The sequence below is a fragment of the Micromesistius poutassou genome, assembly GCF_964030765.1.
Source record: "Micromesistius poutassou genome assembly, chromosome: 1".
Taxonomy (NCBI): Eukaryota; Metazoa; Chordata; class Actinopteri; order Gadiformes; family Gadidae; genus Micromesistius; species Micromesistius poutassou.
In genome coordinates, this window is record NC_140271.1 from 26869665 (window position 1) to 26880141 (window position 10477).

Here is a 10477-nt window from a genome sequence, read left to right on the forward strand (position 1 = left end):
TTCTCCTGGTCCTTCTTTATGAAACATTCATTAACATTAGTGAATTCAGTAATAACCAGTATTATACACTATCAGCATGGGAAACTTAATACGGTTAACGTGTGTATTTAGTTCACAGGGACACTATTAGTAAACATGAACACCATTATGAAATGATTACTATTCATTAACTGTTAATGCTTATGACTGCATTAACTAATGTAAATTCATGGTTAATGTTTTATTATTAAGGTATTTAATGTATTAATGTACCTTATTGTAAAGTGTTCCCATGATTTCCATGAAGAGAGAAATGTGGATAATGTAGAGAATAGAAACACGTGACCTAGAGAAGGCCTCTCCTGTGTTCCAGGTGATCAGTACAATCTCACAAAGATCTAATCCTCACCACACGTCTTCTTCCTCATACCAAACCTGTGGCGGCCGCGCCTCCATTCATACCATCACTCTGTTGATCTCAAACACAGCGAGACGGTGGCTGACCTTCACCTTAATGTGAAGGTCAGCTAACCTTCACATTAGCTGACCTTCACCTTAATGGGTTTTCATTGGAAAAGCATTTTAAACACAGAAGGTTAAAACAGTACAGGTTTATACCGGTTTAGTTATCTTCTTCACTGTTTCTGCTCATTATTAAGAGTAAGAAAGGAAAAGACTGGACATAAAAGAAGATAAATGTAATAAATAAGTGATAATGTTGAATGTTCATATCCAGTCTGCTCTGGTAGGGGTGAAGTTCCACTGATTATTAACTGAATGTATTCAATAATGTGATAAAGGGTCCATAAGGGTGGCAGGTCCATGTTGTCTGATTCCTATGTGCTGGTCTGTATCTTAAGGCTGGAGTCGGTTTCTCCCTGATGAAGATGTGTCTCATGGTGTCAGTCGGTCGTCAGGGCGGTTCCAGCAGCAGCTATTTCCTGGTGAGGCCTTCTCCTGACTGGCAGCCAAACTCATTGACATAACACATATCTCCTCTCGTTAGGAACGGTTTGGTTGGCATCAAGAGGTGCCAGTAACACACCCTCTTGTGATGTCACAGTCTCCTTCCCCCTACAAGATGTTTTGTAGCTGTTGAGAGACGGTGACATCACAAGAGGGTGTGTCATTGGAGGATGTACCTCCTCTAGGTGGCTACGGAAAACTACAACCTAAGATGGCTGCCGCACAAGAAGGATCCAGAAGGACGGCGTTGTGTTTTTATTAGTGAAACTAAAACATCCAGGATGTGGGAGTGGAGAGACAATTCAACAAGGAAACACAAATATATAAACATCACATTCACAAGAGACGTTAGAGAGAACTACTGTTAGCTAATCTAGATTAGATTAGATTAGACTTTATTTATCCCAAAATGGGCAATTCAGTTCGCAGTTACCAGTCTCACAAAAATAAATTACTTAATAAATACTATAAATAGCATAAGAGGTAGACACAAACAAAAACATATATCAACAGCAGTCCCAACACACACATTCAACTCACAATTCCTTTCAGTAGTCATTTCAGTCAGTAAACAACCACCCTGCACTTGAAAACACTGGTGTGCTCTCCACTTACTCCTAACCTTTATCATTTAGCAACCTGATGGTTGCAGGGATAAAAGAGTGGGAGTACCTCATTGTTCTTGGTCTGATTGAAGCGCCTCCCTGAGGGCATTAGTGTGAATTCCTCACGGAGGAGATGGTCAGGCTGACTGATAATACATTTAGCTTTCTGGCCTGCATGTTTGTCCCACAATGAGCTTATACTCTTGAGCTGGATTCCAGTGATCTTAGAACAGATCTTTACAATACTATTTAAACTATTTCTGTCCTTCACTGACAGGCTGTTAAACCAGCATATAAGTGAAAAAGTTAAAAGACTCTCAATAAAAGATTGGTAAAAAATTCTCAGAATAACTTTAGAGACACTGAAAGAGTTCAGCATTCTCAGCAGATGGACTCTTTGCTGTCCCTTTTCAACAATTACCTCTGTATTAGTTAGAAATTTGAGCTGGTTATCAAATACTGTGCCCAAGTATTTGTAGGTGTCTACGAGTTGGACTTCCTCCCCATGGATAACACTCGGTTTGGGCTCTCCCTTCACTTTCCTAAAATCTATGACTAGCTCCTTTGTTTTTTCTACATTTAGATCTAAGAAGTTGTTATCACACCATTTAACAAATGATGTCAAAGCAAGGCCATGGCTGCAATGTGAACCTTGAAAGAGGGATAGCAATGCAGTGTCGTCTGAAAATTTGGCTAGATAACTTCCCTGTTGAGAGGACCTACAGCTATCTGTGTACATAATGAACAACAGGGGTGAGAGTACACAACCCTGGGGTGAACCAGTATTGGAAGTAATGGCATGGGATAAGTGTCCATTTACAGAGACCCTCTGAGTTCTGTCTGTTAAGAAATGTAAAAGCAACAACAGTATCTGATGAGGTAACTGAAACTCAGCAGCTAGTCTCTCAATTAAAAAATGTGGCTGCATCTTATTGAAAGCAGAAGAAAAGTCAGCAAATAATAGTCTAACATGTGATCCAGGCTTTTCTAAATGTTTATACATTGTATTTAGAATGAAGAGTTTTGCATCATCTACACTTTTCCCCGTTTGATAGGCAAACTGTAATGGATCAAGTTTACCACTGACCAGAGACATGATTTCATCCTTAATAATTTTCTCAAAATTTTTCATTACCAATGATGTAAGTGCTACTGGTCTGAAGTCTTTTAGCTCTTTGGGATGATTTGATTTCGCTACTGGTATAATAGTGGACCTCTTCCATATCTGAGGTATCTGGCCTTTCTTAGCACACATATTAAAGAGTGGAGTGAACCACACTAAGCTGGTCAGCACAGTAACGCAGCGTGCGTCCGCAAACAGCATCAGGGCCAGCAGCTTTCCTAATATTTATTCTTTTAAACAGGGTTGTTACTTGTTCCTGGGTTATCTCAATGTCATTGTCAGGGACAAAAGAGTCCCTCCACATACGAATGTTCTCAGAGAAATCAGATGATTCAAACCGTGAGTAAAATTTAAAAGCATTTGGCAAATCAGAGACATCAACACCTTTAACAGTTATCGGCTGCCTGGATTCACAAGAATTCAGATTTATAGATGCCATCCATGCAGCTCTGAGGTCCCCCCCACTATACAGTTCTTCAACCTCATCATCTCACCTCATCGTCGTCCGCTTATCCGGGGTCGGGTCGCGGGGGCAGCAGCTCAAGCAGGGGGCCCCAGACTTCCCTTTCCCGGGCCACATTGACCAGCTCTGACGGGGGGATCCCGAGGCGTTCCCAGGCCAGTGTTGAGATATAATCTCTCCACCTAGTCCTGGGTCTTCCCCGGGGTCTCCTCCCCACTGGTCGTGCCTGGAACACCTCCCAAGGGAGGCGTCCAGTGGGCATCCTTACCAGATGCCCGAACCACCTCAACTGACTCCTTTCTAAGCAAAGGAGCAGCGGCTCTAATCCGAGTTCCTCCCAGATGACTGAACTTCTCACCCTATCCCTAAGGGAGAAGCCAGCCACCCTCCTGAGAAAACTCATCTCGGCCGCTTGTATCCGCGATCTCGTCCTTTCGGTCATCACCCACCCCTCATGACCATAGGTGAGGGTAGGAACGAAGATCGACCGGTAGATCGAGAGCTTTGCCTTGCGGCTCAGCTCTCTTTTCGTCACAACAGTGCGGTAAAGCGAACGCAATACCGCCCCCGCTGCTCCGATTCTCCGGCCAATCTCACGCTCCATCGTACCCTCACTCGCAAACAAGACCCCGAGGTACTTAAACTCCTTCACTTGGGCTAAGGACTCATTTCCTACCCGGAGAGGGCAATCCACCGGTTTCCTGCTAAGAGTCATGGCCTCAGATTTAGTGGTGCTGATCCTCATCCCAGCCGCTTCACACTCGGCCGCCAGCCGATCCAGTGAGTGCTGAAGGTCACAGGCCGATGATGCCATCAGGACCACATCATCTGCAAAGAGCAGTGATGCGATCCTCAGATCACCGAACTGCAACCCCTCCCCACCACGACTACGCCTCGATATCCTGTCCATGAATATCACAAACAGGATTGGTGACAAGGCGCAGCCCTGGCGGAGGCCAACACCCACCGGGAACGGAACTGACTGGCTGCCGAGAACGCGGACACAGCTCTCGCTTTGGGAGTACAGAGATTGGATGGCCCTGAGGAGTGAACCCCTTACCCCGTACTCCCGCAGCACCTCCCACAGTTTCTCCCGGGGGACCCGGTCATATGCCTTCTCCAAATCCACAAAACACATGTAGACCGGATGGGCATACTCCCAGGCCCCCTCCAGGATCCTTGCGAGAGTGAAGAGCTGATCCGTAGTTCCACGTCCAGGGCGAAAACCGCATTGTTCCTCTTCAATCTGAGGTTCGACAATCGGCCGAACCCTCCTTTCCAGCACCTTAGAGTAGACTTTCCCAGGGAGGCTGAGAAGTGTGATACCCCGGTAATTGGCACACACTCTCCGGTCCCCCTTTTTGAACAGGGGAACCACCACCCCGGTTTGCCACTCCTTTGGCACTGTACCCGACTCCCACGCAATGTTGAATAGGCGTGTCAGCCAAGACAGCCCCTCAACACCCAGAGCTTTTAGCATTTCTGGCTGGATCTCATCAATCCCTGGGGCTTTGCCACTGCGGAGATGTTTAACTACCTCAGTGACTTCCACCAGGGAAATTGACGATGAACCACCATCAACCTCGAGCTCTGCCTCCATCATAGAGGACGTGTTAGTCGGATTCAGGAGTTCCTCAAAGTGTTCCTTCCAACGTTCGACTACCTCCTCAGTCGAGGTCAACAGAGTCCCACCCTTACTGTACACAGCTTGGATGTTTCCCCGTTTCCCCCTTCTGAGGTGTCGGATGGTCTTCCAGAAACACTTTGGTGCCGACCGAAAGTCCTTCTCCATGTCCTCTCCGAACTTCTCCCACACCCGCTGCTTAGCCTCCGACACGGCAGCGGCTGCAGCCCTTCGAGCCCGCCGGTACCCTGCAACTGCGTCCGGAGTCCTCCGGGATAACATACCCCGGAAGGCCTCCTTCTTCAGTCGGACGGCTTCCCTGACCACCGGTGTCCACCACGGTGTCCGAGGGTTACCGCCCCTTGAGGAACCTAAGACCCTGAGGCCACAGCTCACCACCGCAGCTTCAGCAATGGAGGCTTTGAACACCGCCCACTCTGGCTCAATGCCCCCAACCAGTTCTTCAACCTTCTCTCTATATTTCATTTTGGCCTTCCTAATCTCTTTTTTCACTTCCTTGGAGAGCTCTTTTTTTCTCCCAGGGGTCCCCAGTGTAGAATGTCCTCTTTTTCTTATTCATCACAGATTTAAGTTCTTTAGTAACCCATGGTTTGTTAACTGGGTAAATTGACAGAGTTCCTGGTTGGGATGACTGAGTCAACACAGAATGTGATGTATGACGAAATAATGTCTACTAGTTCATCAATATTATCTGTGCTATCCAGAAAACAGTCCCACTCAGTACACTCCAAACATGCTTGGAGAGAGGAGATACTGTCCTCCGATCACCATTCTCTCCTTGTGTTCTAAGCGCCTGAAGGATGGTTTGTACACTGGCATGAGGTAAACACTGTTGTGATAAGAGGCCCCTAGGGCAGGCATGGGTATGGAACGGTAAGCTCCACCTATTGACCCATAGCAGAGGTCAATAGTGGTATTTTTATATATATATGTTCTACTCAAGCCACATTTATTAAAATCCCCAAGGATGAATTTGGGTGCGTCGGGGCAAAGTTCATCCAGTTTGTGCGTTGTGTCGGCGATCAGCTGGGCAGCAGCTGGCGCGTTGGCTCGCGGGTCAACGTAGACAACCGTGTAGAATAGTTGTTGGAACTTTCGAGGGAGGCAATACGGGCGGAGTGAGATTGAAAGCAGTTCTAAGTCAGCGGTACATATCCTCTCCCTGATTTTAACGGTGTTACAGTACCTCTCGTTGATGTATAAACACACTCCTCCTCCACGCCAGTTATCTCCGGTGACCTGTCTAGACGAATTGGGCTCCAAACCCAGTTAGTGTCAAGTCCTCGTCCCGGTCGGAGTCGTTGAGCCATGTTTCCGTGAAAGCGAGTAGACACGTTTCTCCAATTTCTCGTTCGAACTTGGCCCATGATTCCAGTTCGTCTATCTTGTTACGGATAGATTGTGCGTTTGAGAGCAGTATGGTAGGGAGCGGGTGTAACTTGCGGCGATTATCCAGCCGAAGCTTTTTGATTCTCCGTCGTAGGCCACCTCTCCTTCTCCTTTTCCGATGCTGTTGGGCCGGCTTGCACAGCTCTCTTGGGATGTCGTCTGGAATCACGCCGGCTGTTGATGTCTGTAGTGAGAGGAGAAACTCTCTGCTGAGAGCTCTTCCCGGAGCTCCGCGTCCACTCGACTCACAACAGGTGGATCCCGACAGTAGGGTCATCGTGGAAATGATCACTAAAAGTTCCAGGAGTGCTCCCGTAGTTAGCATGGCTGAATCACTGACAGTTTTCGCATTCACACACACAAGAAACACTTCACGAGTACAAAGTAAGTTTAAAAATTACTACGAGACTGGTAGACTGCTGGGTCGCACGCTGAGGAGCGCCCCGGAAGAAGATGACACCCTAGCAAACTGAAGTTGGCTCAACCATGAGCTAGCATCTGGGCTCTTCCCCGTGATGACGTATATCAATGACACACCTAGACGGGCCTTATTATTTTCTTTATTAGATGTCCCACAATTAACATAAAGCTATTTCATGTAAATTTAGTCCAAGTGACAGATGACCTGAAAACCAGTAACGTTATGACAGATCCTTCTGAATACGAGGAGGAAGTGACAGTTTGAAGAGTGAGCGTCTCTCCTTCTCAAGCGATGGTTCCACTGGTTGAGGTGGTGAGTCACTGGTGAGACTGGGATCCTCTCCTAGAGCACTGGTTGAGGTGGTGAGTCACTGGTGAGACTGGGATCCTCTCCTAGAGCACTGGTTGAGGTGGTGAGACTGGGATCCTCTCCTAGAGCACTGGTTGAGGTGGTGAGACTGGGATCCTCTCCTAGAGCACTGGTTGAGGTGGTGAGTCACTGGTGAGACTGGGATCCTCTCCTAGACTACTGGTTTGGTGGCGGTCAAGTATAGTTCAGACCCGCCTAGTGGCCGAACAATTTAAACAAACAATTTATTAAAATGTTTGATAAGAGTGACTCTTTGATAAGAGTCGCAACGTGAATGCTGCTGCTCATGAAGAAGAAAAAACTTCCCCTTTAAACCCTGGGGGGGTTGTACGTCCGGGGAAATTGTAATATAATAATTATCAACCTTAATTTTGGGCCCCCTACCCAGGCACTTGGTGCCCTACGCGCAGTGCGTGTTCTGCGTGTGCGGAGCACTTCTTTACTCCAAAATGAAGATGAAAAACAGAACACACAAAGTGTAGCACTACACGAACTAATAGTCACGATGGAACCCAACAGAAAATAAGGTTTCAGATAACACCTGTCTTTGCCAAAATGCCAGCACTGTTTATTAGGCCTACTTAGCAAAACATCACAAACAGCCATATACTCAGCAAATATTGCCTAGAGGAATAATTGACTTTGTATGTGTGAGGTTGCAATTGGCATTGCACTTGAGATTGAACATTTCAAACAAACATATATATATATATATATATATATATATATATAAAGAGAGAGAGAGAGAGAAAAAAAGATAGATTGTTCTCCACATCACACGCTTCTGACACAGAGTCCTACTTATTGATGTCTTCACCTAGCGCCACTTCACAGCTAGCTGCTGCTGCTGTAGCGGCATGTTCAACGCTTTGGACGTTGTTGTTCCTGTCTGTATCCCCAACAATAGCCGTTAAAAAGTGTGTCATCTTTGGCAGCGTTGCCAAATACTTATCTGCGTCTTTTTCGCTTTTTTCTTTTATTTGAGCTGCTTGGGTAACTTTATTTCCTAACCCTTTTCCTAACCGTTTATTTAATTTTTTCGTGTTTAGACTCGTCTTGCTTCGTCTCTGTTTGTGTACTTAAAAAATAAAATCAAATAAAATTTGAGGTTGGTTGGGGGCCCCCCTACTGGTTGGGGGCCTAAGGCATTCGCCTACTCCGCCTTAATGGTAGGTCCGCTACTGCACACACACACACCTTCCTCCCACTCCTCCCCTTGAAACGCGTTGTTTGGATTAAAAAAAAGAAGAAATTCAAACGTTTCATATTAACACATGTAGGCCTAACCGTCATGAATACAATATTTTAATTTCAATTCACAAAATGTAATTACTTTTAAAATAAATTAAAAACATGACGCATGTAGTTCCTCCGGTCGTTGGGCGGGTTTCTCCGCGTCTCGCTCCCTCAGCCGTTAGTCCACCAGATCAAACCGGTCAGTTTGAATAAAACGTTGAGCCGCCCAACGGCTCCGGACTCACACACGGTAAACTGTGACCCGATTCCACCGACTGAACTTGAAAATAGTTGGAAATGTCGGTTTTAAAGTCATAACTGTGACTCGTTAAGTCTCCGGTTTTAATGAGGAGTTATTAATGATGAATGCGGTCCTTTTGTCGACCAGGTGGACTGACTCTTCTGAAGTTAACGGCCCACTGCCTCCGGACCTGCTGTAAGTACAACAGTTATGGATTTATTTATTCTAATTATTCTTTTTTTTGCCAGGCCTACTTCATAAGTTTAATTATTATTACATTATTTTAATTCATTCGTATTCTTCGCATCGTCACGGGCCTATCAATGACTCCATGATGGAGGCGCGCTTTGACGGACACACACACACACACACACACACACACACACACACACACACACACACACACACACACACACACACACACACACACACACACACACACACGGGCACACACACGCATTGAATTACAAGTAATAAAGAACAAATTCAGATGTTTCAAAGTATCACATGTAAACGTAATGGATTAAATGTTTTAATGAATGAATAACATGGCGGCGCACACCTGCGTGTCGTTCCGCTGATTATCCGCTGATTGTTTGGCGGGTCTCGGTGCGGCTCGCGCTGCGTCTCCATTGAGCCTCACTGTGCTGCTGCTGCTCGCGCTCAGTCAGCTGTTGACTCCATCAAACCGGTTAGATTGAAGAAGATGCTGAGCCGTCTCCATTATACGGGTAATATTGACGTCATTTTAGAACCGAAGCATGGTTAGAAACGTCCCGTTCAAGTTATGAATGTCACTAATGATCCGTCTGGTCCTTGTTCTCCAGGTTGACCGTCGGGTTAACCAACACTTTTTGAAGTAAACGGCCCGCTACATCCGGACCTGCTGTGAGTAGGACATTTATTTACAATTGATCTTAATAGTTTGATATGTTTAATAATGGTAGTTCTGGATGTAATTCGTCGTAAGCTGTTTTTAATTGAGTTCATTGATATTTTTCGCCGGGTGACGGGGCTGCTGATGTTTATCAATGACTCCATGATGGAGTTGGTGGAAGACGTAGGGGGCGGGGCCATGACGTCACACAATGACACCGCATTCGGTTACCGTCGTAGTTAAATGGGAAAAATAACTTATTCTAATAACTTATTTTGATAGGATTAATCACTAATCAAAACACACACACACACACACACACACACACACACACAACTAGCTGTAAAACTAATGTCGTTGCTCTCCTTCACAGCTCAAGAAGAAGAAACTGATTCTGTGAGTATAACGATCGAACCATGAAGAAGAAGAAACTGCGAACTGTAAGTCACCACATTTTCTTTTAATGTTGTGGGCTGACAGCGTTTAGTTTTAACCGGTTCCCTTGTAGGACCTGCCCCCCCCCCCCCCAATAGGCCCTGTCCCGCCCCTCATAGGCCCTACCCCTCATAGGCCCTGCCCTGCCCCTCGTAGGCCCCGCCTCTCATAGGCCCCACCCCTCGTAGGCCCTGCCCCGCCCCTTGTAGGCTCTCTCTCTCTCTCTCTCTCTCTCTCTCTCTCTCTCTCTCTCTCTCTCTCTCTCTCTCTCTCTCTCTCTCTCTCTCTCTCTCTCCCCCCCCCCCGTTCTCATGCCTCTCATTCGTCCCTAGAAAATACTTTTTCCGTCCACTTTCCTACTAAATTCCTCAACATTGCATCACATCCCGTGTGTGTTGTCCTACTGATAAGGGTGTGGTCTGACTGACCAGAGATGCATGCTAGGGTTCTGCGCTGTTTGAGGCCTTCAGTTCTGTAGACGTTCCCCCTCAGGGGAACCCGAGTGTTTAAGAGGCCGTCGTCACGTCAGTTACATGAACTGGAACGTCCTTCAGGATGGAGACAGGGACTCCTCAAGGAGACACACCGGGGGGCGAGATGTGAGGGCTGTCCCTCTCAGCAACTAGAACCCAACCTGGTTCCTGCACCTGAGAACCACGGAGCACGTTCCAACGTTTCCCTCCGTACGCCTTGAAGCCCAAGCCCCAGCCCCCCCACCACTGGTCTGA

The 10477-nt window shown here is 46.5% G+C and overlaps 1 long non-coding RNA gene across 1 annotated transcript; it reads left to right on the forward strand.

The window, feature by feature from the left end:
- Nucleotides 1–8599: 8599 nt before the first annotated feature.
- LOC311338948 lies at nucleotides 8600–9901 on the forward strand. Its single transcript, XR_014633188.1, has 3 exons — nucleotides 8600–8632; nucleotides 9265–9325; nucleotides 9688–9901. It is a non-coding gene; the product is annotated as an uncharacterized lncRNA (long non-coding RNA).
- The last annotated feature ends 576 nt before the right edge of the window (nucleotides 9902–10477 follow it).